The 17411-nt window shown below is 41.5% G+C and overlaps 1 long non-coding RNA gene across 2 annotated transcripts; it reads left to right on the top strand.

Annotated features, from left to right (window-relative positions):
• The first annotated feature begins 704 nt into the window (after positions 1-704).
• LOC148159909 (uncharacterized) lies at positions 705-5302 on the top strand. Of its 2 annotated transcripts, XR_015762649.1 has the most exons (3): positions 705-2783; positions 4072-4105; positions 4238-5302. It is a non-coding gene; the product is annotated as an uncharacterized LOC148159909 (long non-coding RNA). The 2 variants fall into 2 exon arrangements; XR_015762648.1 differs by having other exon boundaries at positions 705-4105.
• The last annotated feature ends 12109 nt before the right edge of the window (positions 5303-17411 follow it).

Here is a 17411-nt window from a genome sequence, read left to right as displayed (position 1 = left end):
GTTAAGTGGCTTTTCATGCTTCAGCAAGATAATGCATAAGTACATCAAATAAACCCTAAGAATTGTCTGAGACTACACAGTTCTGTGTGCTGATCAAATAAGGAAACCGTGAAGTATATTTCCTAAAGATGTGACAAGAGACTGGCAATAAGAGGAAGTGTGAGAGGGACATTAAATGTAAAATGGGAGGAATGTTGGGATTCTTTCTGAAACTGAGTTTTCTATTTTTTATTTTTAGTATTTTGCAGTTGTCTATTGTCAACTGCCCATATGTTTCCTACCATCAAGCCGTCACATACCAGAGCTAGCTGCACTCACAGGACAGGAATTAACCACTGCGAACTGACAGGGGCATCCAGGCCAGACGGCCCAAGTGGCCTTGTGCCGTCACTGTACACCGTCCTTCCTCTCCATATTCAGCCTGCACATAACGTACAGTGCCCACGTTTTAGACATAACGATGGATCGGTTCTGTTTAGCCACTCAGCTGCAGCGTATTCCCCCGGCAGAACTTTGCCATGTTGCGTTGTCCGTTGCCAAGAAAAACAAAGCGGGGGCTTTGGAACCTGGAGAGCCCATATCCTGATGCCTCAAAGGCCGGCTGCGTGTCTGTGTGTGTGTGTAGGTGTGTGTGCGTGTCAGGCTTGGTTTGTGGGGAAGCGCATGGGATCAACATGCAGATGGAAGTTTGTGAGTCGGCTTTGACAGTTTTGCATACAGTGATTTAAAAACAATTAGGACGCTCTTTTAATTTTCTGGTTTTATTCTTATAGGGGCCAAAATCTATGTCTATTTTGTCTCTTTAGAATATAAAATGATTTACTTGCATGTAAATAACAAACATGAACCTCATTTTACCAATTAAACTAAAGACATCAACAAAAATGCAAATTCCAACAAAAGAAAACATTAGGACAGCATAATGGTTAATAGCCATTTTCTCCGTTTTCCTTAAAATTAAAGTTGTTTTTTTTCTTCCTTTTAAAATTACTAGGAAAAAAATCCTTTCTGCTTACAGCCTTCATTACAAAGGATTTCATAAGACCTGAAGTTCATGGGTTCAGCTCAAGTTGAAAGAAATCATGTGCTTTTTTTTTTTAACAAAAAGTCCTCCCATTCCATCACAAGACAACTATCTGCTGAATAAGATCTTGTCACTTGCTGTCCAACACATGCATTTCTTCACATTAGATTCCTCCTCCATGCAGCTTGAATGCATTTTGTCTGGTTGTCCTCAGGAAGAACAACACAGCAGCTGCTGCCTACAAGATGAAGTTGCACAGAACGTAACCCCTTAAAAAGTAAGAGGACAGATTGTCAAATCTAGAGTTTTACATCGCAGTCTTTTCTGTAAGGATTACAAAAATATAGTTGCCTTTTCTCAATCAGCAGACTGGAGATTCGCAGCAACAGGTGGGGGAGGGGTGATGCTACGGCTCTCTCTCTCTCTCTCTCTCACAGAGCTGGAGAAAACTCAGGTGAATCTGGCACCTTCTTGGACAACTCGTTAAACTACAGGAACGGTACGACAGAAAATGTTAGCTTGGAAAACGTAACTTTTTTTTTTTTTTTTTTGCAGGATCTTGGTCGACACCAGCACCGTGTCAGCCTCAGAAGGCCGTGACTATCTGGCGGCGAGGACGGGTCCAGCTGGTGCTGTCGTGCACAGCCATCGCAGAGTAAATCTGAAACGGGTATGGAAGAAGATATTTTCCTGCAGCAGGAAACGATAGAGGAAGCAGAGTGAACATAGGAGGAATAACAAAAAAAAAAAGCAATAATAAAATACTCAACATTGTTTATTGTTTATGTAATCTCTGTCCTGTTGTATCCACACTGGCTTCAGGTCAGTTCAACACGACACAGCAAAACCATCCTCGGAGACTTGGTGTTTCTCTTCGGGTTGTGAGTGATAAACACTTAGCGAGGGAGTCACGCTGACCTCATGTGTTGTCCTACAGTCTTTTCTGCCTATCTGCGGGTCAGCAGACACACACACACACACACACACACACACACACACACACACACACACACACACACACACACGCTTGTCTCCGGGGCTTAGCGCTGGTGTTGGACTTCAGTCAGATCCCAGAGGGGCTGTCAGCCAGTCACAGGTTAGCACTATCAGAGCTTTGCCGGTGATATCGTCCGACAAATCATGCTAATGCCTCCCTCATAATGTCAACACACCTGGGTGCCGTAAGAACGCCAGATTCCTTCCTCCTCTTCTCCTATATCTGTGCTTCACTCTTATCTCCCATCCAGCTTTTTTCTGGACCGCTCTGTCTTTTGTGTTTATCCTCCCCATCTCCTCCTTTTTCCTTCCTACACAGATGATTTACTCCATATTCAATGAAGCAAACGTCTCTGCGTTAAACGTTTTACGGGCAGAATCATGTTGCGCACGCAGATATGACTGTTTTATGAATTGCTGCGCGTCAGAAGAGACTCTGGTGTTACAAAGACGTGGAGATAACTACTTTCAGATGCAGAGGGGGAGAGTGTAAACGACGAGAGACGGCTTGCGAGCGCATGTTGATGCTGCGGTCTGACAAGCCTCACATCTGCTGTTCATTTACTTTATGTTCAGCTTTCATGTCAGTGGATATCGGGAATATACAGAGGGAGAGAGTGCAGTGGTCTCTGTAGCATAAACCTGTCATGTAGTAATTCCTGTGGGCCAACAGATAAATGAAGAGGCCCTACCAACATGAGATAACCATCATCTGTAAATCGGATCAGCTTGACGACTGAGTGGATGAGGGATGAGAGATGAGGTCAGTATTATTTGGACGGGACACCGGATCCAGAGTTTAGTCAAGGGTTGTGTGGTGTGAGGTCAGCAAATTCCTCTGATCATTATTGATCCTTGTTGGATCAATAATAATCAACTTTATCAGGTTTAATTGTTTCTTACCATGTCAGATTAAAAAAAAAAGTGCGGGTAGTTCATTAGTTCATACTGACAATGTTTCCTTGTCGATCCTGCGTTATGTAAGGATTTAAAGTGATTTTCCAGGATGTCCACCAGCAGGATATTGTGCTATTCTTGTTTGTTAAAAAGTCATATACCAGGATTAAAACCAAAGCTGAAATGAAAGTCTTTTAAAAAATACAGAATGCAATTTAAATAAATTGTGAAGGGGTACAGTGATCGGGACGGACAGATAATGAAATACAATGCTCTAGAAAAAAACACACTGAAGTCTGCATTTGTAAACTTCAGTGACTGCGTTTCCGTTAACCTTAAAATTGCACTAAATGGAATTACAAATATAATTTCACTTGATGGAAAAGGAAAAGTTTTTGAGTTAGGATAAGGTTGTTTTTTGGCCGAATCAAAATTAGTGCATTTCGCAAAACTACGACGGAAACAACAACTGGAAGTTACTATTGGAGTGGCAGAAAAGACAAAGACGACGACAGGAAGTGGTGGGAGGATGATGGCGCGGCGTGTTTGCTACCGACTTATCATGTGCACATAGTTATTCACGTATGATTTTAACTGCATTTGTTATTTAGTGGAAATATCGCAACTGCAAAATTGTGTTGTTATTTTTAGCGAAATATCAACAAAGTTTCGTGCACGCTTGTAATGGAAACGTAGCTGATGAAAGATATGAAAAAGTTGTAGAGGTTCAAAACATTTTGAAAGGCACTGTGTGATTTAAAATGAAATGCATAAACATTCAGAAAAATCCCACACCTCTGGGCCGAGTCAGTACAGAGTACTCTGATTAGCTCGATAACCTTTGACCTGGAAGGAGCTCAGAAAAGTTTCCCTAAACTGGCCAAAAGAAATACCTACAGTCGACTTGCAGAGAGAATAGAGCCGAAACAATAGAAGTTATATCACTGATAAACCCTGAAATGTGAAGTGGTGCTTTCTTTATGAGGTCACACTAATTCATCCTCTGGGATCTACGTAAGTTGAAACATCATTCAGTTAAAGAAAAAGAAAAAAGACAAAAACATGGCCGGCGCAACCCTGAAGCTGTGATAAGATGCAGTCAATCATTAACTTTTAGAAAAGAATAGCAGAAAATAATTATTTGTCTTTTCCAGGTGTGTTTACTCTGATAATATAAAGCATGAGAAGGTGAGCACGTGTGATTTCTTCCATTTTCCGTCACACATGTTTCAGATGATCAGTCACATTGCAGAATCAGACAAAGATAATTCAAGTAAATGCAAGAAGCAGTTTTAAAATTATTCCACTGTTTCATTTCAGAAAGCTTTCCAGACCGACCTGCACGTGAAGAGCCATCGCCTCCCCAAAGCTACGGCTGCCATTTCCCCCAGTCTTTTCCTGATTTCTGAATTATGAACTTTAGGCGTTGCTGGGGAAGGTGAGGCCTACAGTGCTTCAGACATTGTTGTGGGGTTTGTGACCTGCATGAATTTTGCTTGGCCTTCCACTCCTAGAAAGGTTCGCCACTGCTTCATGTTTTCTCTATTTAAGGTTAATTTCTCTCACTGGGGTCTGCTGGACTCCCAAGGCCTTAGAAAATGCTTTGTGTTTTTTTCCAAACTGACAGGTATCTCTTTTGGAGATCTGATCCTTTTGAAAAAACCTGTTTGAAAAACGGGGACTGTGGATTACAATCAGTCTCCCCAGACACCAGATTTTTATTTGGTGTGTTTTTTTTGTTTGTTTGTTTGAGCATCTTCATATGTTTAAAGTGATGATCGCAAATCAAGAAATGTAGCTTAGAGATCAGTCCCTCCAGAAAGTTACAATGTTGTGATTGTAACTATTAATGCAAATTCACTCATCATTCAGAAATTATGCACAAGCTTGCAATTTTTGCCAGTCATCCCAACTTTTCTGCAATCTGACCGATCGCCTCAACGTTTTCTGGATTTCCTTCTTTTCTGACCAATCACTGCAACTCGGCTGAATTTTGACCAATCTTTCTGGTTCAACTTCAAAATCTCTGTTGAAACCCGAACCTGCAAGATGAAGGCATGTGTGATATTACATAGCATTTGCCATTGTTTGTTTTTGTTGCTTTTTTTTCAAAACCTAATTTTATGTAGGACATTGAATGACCAATAAAATAATCTTCTTTTGCATTTTGACAACTCCTCAAGACATGATTTCATATGTATTAAGAGTGATATTTCAAGAAGTTACTTGAAAATGATATCTGCACTTAAAATATCAACTATGTTAAAGTCCTGTCCTTTCTGGGAAGGTTATGTGGATTAATTCATTAATTTTTTTCTTTGCCAGGCAATGTTATGACAAAAATAAATAAAATATAAATAAAACAAACCTTATATAAAAGGTTTATTTTTGCCTTTGACTGTAATTTTTATAAAAAGCTTGCAACAAAACCAGTGATTTTAGGCTGCTAGGAGATCAGATCATAAATGAGATTGTCATTTGAAAACTGAGGTAAATACATTCAGACAGCACTGTTGATACAACCTGGGGTTATGTTTGCCCTCTTCAGCAGAGAAAACCCACAGCAAACATTTGATTTCAGAGAGGAAACAAGAGACGCGTACAGTGCAGTGATATTTCCATGACCCGGCCCTCTACCCCCCTCGGTGGGAGATCTCTTATCAGTCGATGACAGGAAGGGATAAGTAATAGACACGAGCCGAGACTTGCCCAAACTAGTTGCATCAATCAAAGGAGCAACTCGCCCTGGAGCTTAGAATAACTGCAGCACCATCCCCTGCGCATGCTTCGGCTGATTATTGGCCGTCCCCCCTCTCTGCCTGCCTCACAAATGACCTGTGATAATGATCCAGCTATGGCTCACCTCCGACCTCTGAAAAATCTAAACCAGTTGTGTGCAGAGGGAGAGCGCTGAGGGGGGAAGCGTGGTTGTGTTCGTGTGCGCGGTGGACCCCTGTGCGCTGAGTGACAGAGCCGAACTGTTGCCACACAGCCAGGGCTTCTCTGAAAAAACAAAAAACAAAAAAAAAACAAAAAGAGGAGCAGAGCCAATAAGGTACTTGCCTGTTTTTACCATCTAAGGCAACCTTGTTTTGTTTCACTGTAGATCACACACACAGCCGATATAGGAATGCGAAAAGCAGACAGGTTTTTAAGCAAAGTACGGCAGCAGACTGTTTACCTGAAATCAGCGGCTGGAGGATTAAAAGTCTGGGACAAACTGCCGCCGGGTGGCGGGTGTGATTTATCGTCGCCAGGGTCAGGTGCTGGATGGACGCACCAGGTAGCCCACCTGCTGACAGGAAATCCTCTACGTCACACACCAGGAAGTCGGTGACGTTGGTGTGCAAGCCCAGAGCGCCATTCCGTCACACAAGCACAACGCCACCAGAACGCGCTGACCCCGCCAACACCCATATCCTGTCATTATGCCATTAATGCTTCCCCTCTGCTCCGAGCCAATCCATCACGGCGACACGCCGAGCCTGTGCTCCCATATTCGACCCGTAACTGAGTCATTTTGATCCGAGGCTGAAGAACGAGTCTTTAGATCAGATTCAAGGCTTTGCTGAGTTCTTACCAACATCTTCCTTACTTGTTGTGGAAATATAAAAAAAGTCACTGCAGCAACGAATGTTTTAAAGTTACATAAAATATATTCATGTTTCATGGAGCCATAGATGATGAGTGCTAGCATGGCACTACTGCTCATCATCTATTACCCATCAGAGGAGACGTCAGAGTCTTAGTTATGGATTCAAAGCGTATTCATGGCACCGAGCTTTTATGTGAGAGCTCTGGTGGAGTCAGTTGCACATTGTACGAAAGCAAAACAAACAACATCATCTTCCTACCACTTCCTGTAGTCTTGTTTGTGGTTTTCACCAGTAGTAACATCCGGCTGTTGATCACGGGACTCGTGTTTCCATCGCAGTATTACTAAACAGAAATATTTCAATACGTCTGAAAAAAAAGAAATAAAAATCACCTCCTCCCAAGGCAACAGCTTATCAAAATCGTGACATTTTTCTAACTTTGCGTCTTTCCATTAAGAAAATTTATTTTTGCAGCTTTAATTTGCACAATTTTATGCCTAATTGAAACACAGCTTGGAGAGTATGAAGTTATCTCCGGCGGAGGATCAAGGCGGTAGATTGCTGTGTGACATGATGTAACTGTGGAGCATACGTTATAAAAATTAGATGAAAAGTACAACTTGGTCACTACAAATATAGCTGACAATCAAAAGAGGCTTGAGGTGATGATTAGACACAGGTGTGTCAGAAGCAGAACAGAGAATCCCCATCCTCACAGAGATCAGCAGAGAGGAATGTGAGAGTTGAAGGACAAGGTGGAGAAAAACACACAGTCACCCCAGGATCATGACGCTGTGTTTTTTCAGTGCTTTGGCCGATCCGTCGTCTCCTGAACCAGAGCCTACAACTCAGGTTTTTCTAACTTTACTCCTTACGGTTCACTTTCTTAAAAACAAACCCACAGGGCAAGATGCTGACACTCAAGAAGTAAAGAAAGCATCCTGTTGGACTCTGCTGGTCGTCTTTCTTATTTCGCAGCAACACAATGACTCAGAGAATCTGGCAAACATTTTGGAGGGGTGAGTAACAGTGCCCAGTGCATATTTCTGTTCTTAAATCATATGTTCAATGCTTTGTTGCCCAGAAAGCATCAAAGCCTGTCGGTCTTGTATAGTGAGAGTTGCGGGGTGTAGCAGCCAACTACTCACTTTATAGTCCCGGGGTTTATGTGCATAAATGTTTAGTGCATGTTTATGTACATATCCGGGGATGTTCAACTGCGGTTCGAGGTCTACATAAACTCATTATGGTTACAAGATAGTTTTAGGGCTTTAAAGATTTATTGTAACCTTTCTAGTGCGAAGACTTTGAAAAACAAAAAGTGGGTGGACAAGCTGGAACGTCTTTGGAGTTTCCTCAAATTCACACGAGGCTAAAATGATTCAAACTGGCTTATTAGACATATAAATCTTTTAGCAAAAAAAGATTATCATTCAAATTGCTATTATTCTTTGTCATCACAGTAAAACATTTCTTTGATAGCACTCACTGGATTGAGCAATGTTAAAACAGTTTGAAACAAAGTGAAGATCCAAGAAGAGGAACTATAGGGTCAGACAAGTTGACGGGTTAGTTTTGAACACATTCCTAAACAACAAGATTAAAATCTATTTTGATTTGAGCGTCACCACTTTGTCTCAGTTCTGGGGAAGATCTAAATGATCCTCTTTACATGAAGCATGTTGTTCAGGTAAACTATGGCTTAATCAAGTTTAACATCAGGAACTATCAAGCTCACAGTCAGCCTTAAAGCCCAATGGAATAATAAGGATGCCAACTAATGAAGACAAAAGAACAAAGTAAGCATTTATACTTTGGTGGTGAGAGCAACATGCTGTAGGCTTGTCTTGTTTTTTGGAGGGAATGATCAGGGACGAGGACGACCCAATAATCCCTCATCTTCAACTCCCTTCAACAGCTAGACGGCTGAAACTGGGAAACAATTGACTATTGTTTGACACGTGACTATTTTGGATTAACCAAAATCCAAACACACCTCAAAATTGAAGTCAAAATAGATGAAAACATGCAAATATTACACTTCTATCGTGGCTTTCCCAAAGTCTCAACCTCAATCTAATTGAAAATGAAACAGAGTTGTCGATGACTAAAAGCATGTATGCAATATTCAGGTTAGTCATGTAATTTCAACCAAATATTAGTAGACTGTATGTGCAGTCAGGATCAAAAAATGTGAACATTTTTGAGAAAGTAAATTTATTTCATTAAAGTAATTCAACTCACCAAGAGAAATATATTATATCTAACTATTCACAAACGTTTGTTGATTATTTGCTTAAAGCTAATGAAAACACAACATTGGAGATTATATAATCACATTAGACCAATTAAAAAAAACATTTTGATTAAGAAATGTGGACTTTTAAATTTTGCCTAAAGGGTTGTTTTTTTTTAAATGTACTTTTAATCTAACAATTAGTCATTCTAATTGACCAAATATGACTGTATATATGTCAGTCTGTATGTATATTTCTGTGGGCAAGAAAGATACTAAATATGTGCATTAAGTTCTGATTAAAACGACACTGAAGTCATTTGTTTGCAATTGTATGTCTAAGTTCTGGCTCAGTCATCAGTGATATCTCCGGGCTGTGCAGGGATGCATGGGGTCGATCCAAAGCTCCCACAGCATGCTGTTTTCCTCTAAAGGTTTGTTTTACTGTCGAAGCACTCTGATCCACAGCCAGGCACACAAACAAGGTGTGTGTGTGAGAGTGTATCTTTGAGCAGACTCTTTATTCTAATAATTGTTTGGTTTGGACTGCGGGGTAACGCAGCAGATTGCCAGGAAATAAAACAGTCCACTGTCTGGCTAGCAGAAACATAGTGGGGGTCTCAAGTAACCGATCCGAGTTCAGTGGGTGGTACTAAATGATTTGATAAAGAGGTCAGTGTGTTGGCCAGAGCTCCTTTGGGTTCAGACCGTGAGATTTTAGAACTTTATTGAAATGGAAAGCGCAGAAACCTCCACGATGAGACATGTTTTCCTTCTCAGTGGAGCTTTAAACAACAAATACTCACAAAATAAAGACACATTTCCCCTTTGTCTTTGTTTCCTTTTACACACCGAGCCCTCGGAGGACCATCTTCAAAGCAAATCTTTATTTCGGTTCCCTCTTCTCCTCCTCTCTGTTGGTCTATGTCCCAACCTCATTTCCCCTCATTCCCAACCATCAGCCACATGGTATTTCCATTCAACCTTGTGTGAGACAGTTGAGGGACGGTCGTTCGGTGTTCAAGATGGACTTTTGTGGTAAAAGCTTAATGGGGTGCCTCCCTGGTTCCTGTTGCTGTCTTTGACAGAACTATTTTAGACCGGCAATACCGGAAAACACACTTGGCACTCCTCAAGTGGAGCAGTGGACTGTGATGCCTTTTAAGAAGCTGAGAGAAAAAAAACTTGGTGGGATCCAAATCAGGATAGGCTGATGAGTGCCTAGTAAGGATCTGACGATGAGAGGAAGAGACATAGATATAAGAACCAAAGCCACGTCATAATTTGCAGTCTCTTTGGGATGCTTGTCTAGTCATTATTTCTAGACTTACTACCAATTGTTCTGCATGTTTGAGTACCTACCTCACAGCAAGAAGTCCTGGGGTCTTTCCATGTATGGGTTCTCTCTTGGTACTCTGACTTCCTCCTCCTTTCCAAAAACATGCATCGCTTCATCTTTCCCTCCATTGTCTTTCGGTCAGGTGCGAAGCATCCCACAGGAGGGCATTCCAGAAATACACCCTGGCAAACTCTCTGCAGCATTATCTGGGGGATTCCAAGGCTTTCCCATACCAGAAAGGATGCGAGACCTATCCGGGGAGCTCTGGGTCTGCCTTAGGTCTCTTCCTGGTGGGATAAAACCTCCAAAGGAAGGCAAACAAAGGGCATCTTGAGCTGCTACTCAAATTACCACAGATGAGGTTTGTCTTTTTTATATGGAGGAGAAAGGGCAGCGACTCCCATAGATGACGGAGGTCTACAGTCTAACAACAGGCTGTAGACCTCTGTCTACAGCCATCCACCCAACAGAAAAGGTACACAGTCTGAACTTTGTTCTTATGGCCATTACCCATGTCTTGACCATAAGGGAGGCTTCACTTTTTGACTAAGGTCTATTTGTGCAAGATTGAAACCCCAATCAATTTATTTATCGCTTCCTCCATCCTGCCATAAAGTACCTAAACTTTTCCACTTGAGGCAGAGACTGAACCCAAACCGTGAAGAAATATGGCCTCATATTTGTAGGTGCCGTCTCTTGGGAAAAACATGCCTTGACTGAAGATTGTGTGTGGATGACCACTAGTTGTTTGTCTCATGAGTTAGCCTAGGGATAGATTGCCAACATGTCCAGGGTTCTTTATTGAATAATCCAGTGTTTTCTTTAGAGTCTAAAATATTTGTATACACAAGACAGTTTATCTGCTGCAAGTGCTATTTGTATTTTCCCCCTCAAGGGTTTTGGGGAAAATGGGTTCTTTCTTTGCCAATTTCTCATCTGTCCACCAAGTTCCTTGAATTTAAACTTGGAAGATTTTCTGTAAACTGGCTCTAAGATCTGATTACATATCTCTGACTCAGTTTCCACCTTGGCAAAGGAACAAAAGCTTCCTTTGAGTGTGTTTTCAGAAGGGAAAACAAACACGGACACAGTCGTAAACTGAAAAAGTATTCATATATCCATTATTCAATGTACGTTTCTTTCACAAACTAATTCAGCTAAACCTAAACATGAGGTGACGTATCTTCAGAAACCCTAAAAGTTCAGGCACTGATTGACTAAATAATTGTCAGTGGTGTTGTCTGAGGTATGTTTTTCACCATAAACCCAACTTAAACGAAGAAGAAAATATAAACTAAACATATATTTTAAATTTTTGTTATGGACAAGGATCGTTCTATTGTCTGCACTCGCTCATCCTTGCAGGGTTGTGGAGGGGCTGGTATCTCTCTGCAGCGGTAATTGGGTGAGAGGCTGTTTACGACCTGGACAGTTTGCCAGTCCATAACAGAGGAACACCCACTGGATACACAAGTCATACCTAGGGACAATGTAAGCCATCCAATTAACCTTGCAGTCCTGTTTTTGGACAGTGGAAGGAATCCGGGGTACCCAGAGAGAATCCACACCTTCACTGGGAGAACGTGCAACATCTACACCAAAAGACCCCTGAGTGGGATTCAAATCTCAACACCTTTTTACTACAGAGCAACAATGTTACCATCCTTGCAGCCGTAGTTTGAACAATGTTGAAAATCTTACCTTATAAGGCGGTAGCATGTTGGGGTAAAACATGTAGGAGTTTTTTTTGTGTGAAGTGAAGTTTCACATTTTTTATTTTTACTGTTTTCCAAAGATTGCCTATAGTTCTTTAGAAACATGGTGGGAGTGCACAAGCTTTTCTCAACATGCTACACAGAACGGTGCAGCTATTTGTCCAAACGAGGCATAATGAACCTCGATTGCGCAAAACAAAACTCAAACGTATTACAATGCATCTGTGCTGGTTGTACAATCACATCTGGACAAGTGAGGAGGTTTTACTGAACAATATTAAAGGGCCACAGATAGATTTGTAGATGGTCAGATTCATAGAAGTCAATAGTTTTTAGTCTTTAATAGCCCCGTCTACATGACAAAATGTTAATGGTATGAATATTAAACAACTTAAATGGGTACAATACATAATAGTCACTGTTTTCTGCTGTGCCGTTCGATGGGCAGAGGTTGGTTTTATGGCCCGTCCCCTGTGGTCGGCTTATCAGCTCTCATGCCTGCTGCATCCTATTATGTTGCCTTTGAGTAGCTGCAACAGATTCTTATTGTTGCTGTACTGCAGCAAGGGAAACTTTTGGAAGCAGTGGCAGTCTGGAAATGACAAATTTACCTGGACAAGAGCCACTTTCCACTGAGGAGAGAAGCATGTGTGCTTCCTTTGGACTTCAAATAAATGTCCGAGTGTTTGTGTTTCCAGTGTTTGTGTGATCCAAATCTCTGAGCGACCTCATACGTGATGACATCCAACCACACATGTCCACTGCTGCACCGTGCGGCACCGCGACATACTCCCGATGACCCCCACGAGAGCGGGGCCAGCAAGCCTGTCTGAATATAATTAGCAGTTCCTGAAACGTCTCTGGAGAGAGTTTGTGTCCCAACATCATCCTGCGGTCGGGATTGGAGGTTAGTCAGCGCAGAGGTGAGTTTTTCTCATGAATGGTGCTTAGAAGTGAGCACGCCGCTCGAAACAAAGCCAACACGGTTGTGATTCAGAAACAAAAAAAAAAGCTTGACGCTGCAAAGGTGCGGGCGGATGAAGGAGGAAAGAACCCACCCTTCAGCATCCTCATCTGCATCCCAAGAGTTCCTGTTTATGGGGTCTGCTATTTAGGGTGTCGTTAACGTACAAACACACCCACTACCGCCAAGCGAAGGAGGAAGGAGGGCCGTCAAGAGTCTTTAAGCCAAAAGACATTTTTAGAAAGATCCTCTTGAGTCACGGAACAAAGGCGGGAAGTGACATGACGTCGCACAGGAGGGAATCTGAGGGTCACCGGTGGCATGACAGACACGCCTGGGGAACCGTTTCACACACACACAGACACAACCACACTTGGCCAAGGTCCTGCGTTGCTACCAAAATAACAATCTCCTCGTCTCCCATCTCATTTGCTGATTTTAGGACCGTAAGGATGTTTGGTATTCACTTTGTCCTTCCTTGAGCAGATTCAACAAAGGAGTCCACCGTGTTTTATCAGGAGGCGTTTGGATTTTCTGCAACGATCCGCCGGTGATGAAGGATTATACAATGCAAAGAAAGTTGCACAAGCTTTGTCACAGCACAGAGCCGACGGGAGTTTTAGCCTTTCTTACTGTTTAATGTCAAACTGTCAGTTTTCATACAGTCATACGAATCAGAAACAATATGTTTGTTTTTGCTTAAAGCAGGACATTACTGTGATTACAGGTGACCCCGTCACCAAATCTGCTTCATATACTCCAAAATTCAAACATATGAGCAAAAACACACCGCAGTAAAACTAAAGGGGAACTAGAACAATACACCATGTTTGCAAAAGTATTCTTTTCTGTAGTCTGTCACATTCCTCACATACATTATTCTATTGGGGTTTTATTTGATAGACCAACAAAGATGCTGTCAGTGGAGGAAAAACAAACTCCATACCTCACCATGTTACATGATGGTGGCAGTATCATTCTGAGGGACTGCTTCCAGTCTTCCAGCAGGACATCGAGTGTAAACGTAGAACCAGATCTAAACTATTACGATGTAATAGTTTAGATCTAAGTAGACAGTAGATGTAATAGTTTAGATCAATGTAATAGTTTAGATAAACAAAGCATATTCGTGTGTTTGAACGTCCCAGTTAAAGTCCTCGCCAAAATGAAATTCGGAATCAGCAGCATGACTTCAAGCTAACGCTCACAGACGTGTTCCATCCGATGTGGTTTTTGCAGAGCACGATGAGAAACTCATCCATGTGTTTGTCTTTAGTCGCATTAATTGCTGCAACAGTGTCTCCACAGGTCTAACTAGAAATATCAGGCAGCTGCAGTTGATTCAGAACGCTGCTGCTCGCTTTCTGACTAAAACCAGGAATATATCATCCCAGTTCTGCAGTCTTACCACTGACTCCCTACAGGTCAGAGAATAGACTTCAAAATGATTTTGTTAAAGCACAAAAATACACTGGAGACCTGGCACTGCTGTACCAACTTTACAGACCACTCCGGCCTTCTGGTTCTAGTCAACTCTGCATCCCCCGAATCAGAACCAAACATGGAGAAACGATTTAAATCAGGGCTGAAACCTATTTGAGTAACAATAAGGAATGCAACTTTTTTTTATTTTTTTTTTTATTGCTTCTCTTTATTTTGCCACAGTAATGTAACGTCTCCTTTTTTGTGTGTTTGTCGTGTTATATTTTTACCCCGTAAAAAGCCCTTTGAATTGGTTTGTTGCTGAAATGTCCTGGGTGAATAAACTTGACTTTGACTTGACACAACGACCACAGATTTGTGGTGGTTTTACCGAGTCAGGGGAGCTGAATACACAACTGTATCAAATTCTGAGTTTTGAATTGGAAAGGGAAGCCTACTGTGTGCAAGTTCTCCAGGGGGTCAAACATTGTCCTGTTGGCGAAACTGATTCAATTATTTAAGAAAGCTGAGTGGTTTGTTAGTGGCATAACAGATTTAGAAATGTTTACGTGACAAGACGAAGACGTGTTAGAAAAGTAAGCTAAGGTTAACCGTAGAAATGAGTCAAGGAGGTAAAGGGTCAATCTCTTCCTTTTCCTCTCTCATATGACTCCACATACATTACACAACAACACCAACATCCAGTCTCACACATCTGTTGTAGATCTATTACAGAGTGTACAAATCTAGAAACCAGAGGGGGTAAAGCCATCAATCCTGCTTCCCCCCTCTCGTTCTCCCTTCTCTTCATGACAGTTTGAATAATTTAGGGAAACCTTATGTTTACTGGAAGAGCAGGAACCTACTTTTTCAGCACAGTGCTTAAACCAGGAGGGAAAGGCAACATGCAAGCTGGATAACTGAACATCGGTTCCTACGACGACGTCATCAGCTGGATAATTTGAGGCAATCAGGATAAACAGGGTTCAAATCCGTAAAGTAAATCTGGAGATTCGGTTACACGAGATGACTCCTTCTTGGATGAAAGTGTGGCTACATCACAGACACACATCCACACAAGCAAGCAGCGGTAATATCATTTGTCTGCAACACCATTTTTTTTTTTCTAATTCAATATGTGGACAGTTCCTGGATGTGATGGTAGACCCGGAGATAATAGATTATTCAGGCTTTGGAGTAAAGAGGAGATGGTATCTCGATACCTTAACATTTGTACTGAAAGCATGGGCGTAGGTTTGGGTAGGGACGGTAGGGACATGTCCCGACCAATATTCACGGGATATGAAAAAGTCCCGACCAATTTTTGCCATATTGGCTCAAAGAACGTGGATCTACGATCTTTGATTAGCAGCAACAGGCGGTGCGCGGAACGGAAGCTTCTTAGTTTGACATTTATTATGAGCCTCCGAGACCGTGTCGGAACGGTGCTGTGGGGGGGAGGGGGAGTCAGTTGAATCGTCGGACGTTCTTTGATTAGCTGCAAAAGGCGGCGGCTAGCTGGGCACACGCGTCTCCTTCTGAGTCTCCGAGACCATGTCGCCACCAAAAAAGAAAAGGACAGACATTAGAAGTTATTTCGCTACGTCGGCTGTAAGTACAGTGAGTGGACCCATAAGTTAGATATCTATCACGCAACGCATTTGTTGTAAAGTCCGGTGTTTAGTAAGGTCAGCACTGAATGTGAGGTAGAATAGGTCTGTTAATTATGTAATATTTTTTCTTTTTTTATTTTATTATTGATTTCTTCTTATCTGCAATTGTGTTTGCTGTATCCAGAGGATATTTCTTTTGCTCTTACTTGTAACGTTTGCTGAATTTTGTAAAGGAAAAAGTAAAGTGTTCTTGAACTGATCTGCTGAGTATGACTGTATCTGGTTGTATACACAAGATGTATGATATGGTTATGGTTGGGGGGAGGGGGTTATTAAGCCAATGTGGTTTCCCCCCCCTTCTCAAAAATGTTCGGTGCTCTTGGGCATTTCACTGTGCTGCCGGGGGGGCGGGGGGTGTCAAGGTCCCCACCAAAACTTAGACCGAACCTACGCCCTTGACTGAAAGCCACGTTATGCAACGCTCTGAATCATTTCGCAAGGATTTCAATTCATAAAAGCTCGCCAATAGTTACATGAAACGTTTTAAGTAGACAAATGTTCCGAAACATTGCCATTACAGATTATTTTAAAAATCCACATTAAAAAGACCTGAAATTTACAGATTGTTTTTCTTCATTGTTGCACTATAAATACACCTTTTTTTTCTCTTTTTTTTAAATCTTGAATCTTATTTGTTTCTTCACCACACAGGTTACCATAAACAAACTCCTGTAAATGACAAAATGGTGAAAAGCATGTTTGATCTGAGCACAGTGTCCCCAGATCTCAGACCATCTTAAATAAACACAGACTGGGCAAAAAGAAATGTAATTTATCTCAAGTGAATCAAACAACGTTAATGTAAAATTTCAGAAATACACTGCAAATATTGAATGCATTGTTCATCTTTCAGTTTAAAGGCAGGTTAATCAGGCCCAATATGTAAAGGTCCAGTGTACCAACAAATATTTTAAAACTGGGAACAACTGGAATTAAAGTCAATTCTAATTGTAGGATTTGCAAAAATATGTAGGGCCTGGTTAAAAAAAATAGTGCTGGTGTTCTGACTATCTGTGCTAACCAATAAATTGCCTTACCTTGTGGTAATGTGAATCTGGACACCCATGTTACATCACCCGTTGTGTTCTTGTCTAGACTCCGGTTATTCTCAGGGATTTTGGTCCTCAACGGCTCACGAATCGGTGAAATTAGCAAATACTTGAGACCCCCATCTAAAAACATTTGTAACTACCCGGTTTAAAAGGCTCAAACAATCTTATAATGTATTAACATGCGCATGTATTAAAAAGACAAACGCGGAAGCTAACATCCACCGTCTTCATTTTCGCAGCGCTTTGGAGAACAGCCAATCAGTGCCGTTTATTTTTCGCATTGCAAATGCGAACCATTTGCAATCAAGCCACGTTGCACTGAAGTATTTCAGCATCCAAAAATGTACTTTCAAACATTTTAGATATTGTACGAAAAAAAAAAAATTCTTGAATAGGTACATTTTTTGCACATAACTTGGAGTCATGTTCTGCAAACAAAATCTGCCAGTAGGAGAATCCTCATATAGGTGGGACATGCCCCATTATGAACAAACAAA

This window comes from Poecilia mexicana, unplaced genomic scaffold, assembly GCF_051168715.1.
Source record: "Poecilia mexicana isolate PSO_F unplaced genomic scaffold, ASM5116871v1 scaffold_4, whole genome shotgun sequence".
NCBI lineage: Eukaryota > Metazoa > Chordata > Actinopteri > Cyprinodontiformes > Poeciliidae > Poecilia > Poecilia mexicana.
This window is presented reverse-complemented; position numbering and strand designations above follow the sequence as displayed.